Below are 1,107 nucleotides of genomic sequence, written 5' to 3'. Positions count from 1 at the left end.
CTCCCTGACCGGGAATCGAACCCGGGCCGCGGCGGTGAAAGCGCCGAATCCTAACCACTAGACCACCAGGGAGCTACTCGCAAGACGACTTGTAAGTGATGGTAGGAAGCCTATAATGAGTGTGTACTATCTCCGGCCCTCCTGTTCTGAGTGCCACACCTCCCTCCAAGGAACTGTACCCGAAGAACGTTCCCTCCCTGCTTTCTCCAAAAGAGGAGCCCCACGCGAAAGGCCGAGCGCTCTGCGGGACAGTGGACGCGACCGCGAGGCCCGCCGGGGCCGCAAGTCCCCAGTGAGTTGCCCCGTCTGGGCCGCACCTCAGAACTGCCCTGGAGCCACCCCTTTGCCAGGCGACCGCGTGTGGAGAGCAGGCCGCCGGGGCAGGGGCTGTAGAGACAGGAGGGGAGGCGCGCGGGATGAAACCCCGGGATCCCCAACACCATAAAAGACTCCCGGCGGATGCAGGATCGGGGACGGCTGGACGGAAAACGCTTTCAAACAAGGCTGCGCGCCCAGACCTGGATTCCGGGTCTTCCCCTCACTACCTGCGGCGCCTGCCGTTCTCCCGCCTTAGATGACGCCAACTCCAGGTCCTAAGGCTCCGACCAAGAGTTGTCTCTCACGCAGCGTTTATCTCAGACTCCACATGCAGTTAGTTAGGACTTCGTGTTTGCTTCTCGGTCCAGGTGGACTTTGGCTCACACAGTCCCTCCTTTCCGAGACTCTGGACTTGAGCAAACGACTCTCCTGATAAAGGCGGGGAAATCAGTGTAACCCTCGGCTCCCTCACCCTGAACCTCGGATGGGGGCGTTGGGCGACCCTTGCGCTTTTTCCTGGGCTGCGTCCATCTTCCGGGCCCGTCCTCGAGGCCAGGGCCGGGGCCGGGTGCCCTCAGCGTGCTCCTCTCGCCGGCTCTGGAGCCCCGCGCCTTCCCTTGCGGCTGCAGGGAGGCTCCAGGGGCCGCCTGATCGGGTTTGCGGGGCCCAGCGGCGCGGGTGTGTGTTTGTGGTCCCTCGGGGGCCCGCTGTCCCTCCGCTCCTGTCGGGGAAAGGACGACCGCCCCCTCGTCCTGTCCACGTGGGACGGCAGCGCGCCGGACGCGACCG

At 64.8% G+C, this 1,107-nt stretch overlaps 1 non-coding gene across 1 annotated transcript; it reads right to left on the bottom strand.

Annotated features, from left to right (window-relative positions):
* On the bottom strand, positions 1 to 72 carry TRNAE-UUC (transfer RNA glutamic acid (anticodon UUC)). The gene has a single exon. It is a non-coding gene; the product is annotated as a tRNA-Glu (tRNA).
* Between the last annotated feature and the right edge of the window lie 1,035 nt (positions 73 to 1,107).

The sequence above is a fragment of the Globicephala melas genome, chromosome 1 (assembly GCF_963455315.2).
Source record: "Globicephala melas chromosome 1, mGloMel1.2, whole genome shotgun sequence".
NCBI classification, from domain to species: domain Eukaryota; kingdom Metazoa; phylum Chordata; class Mammalia; order Artiodactyla; family Delphinidae; genus Globicephala; species Globicephala melas.
This window is presented reverse-complemented; position numbering and strand designations above follow the sequence as displayed.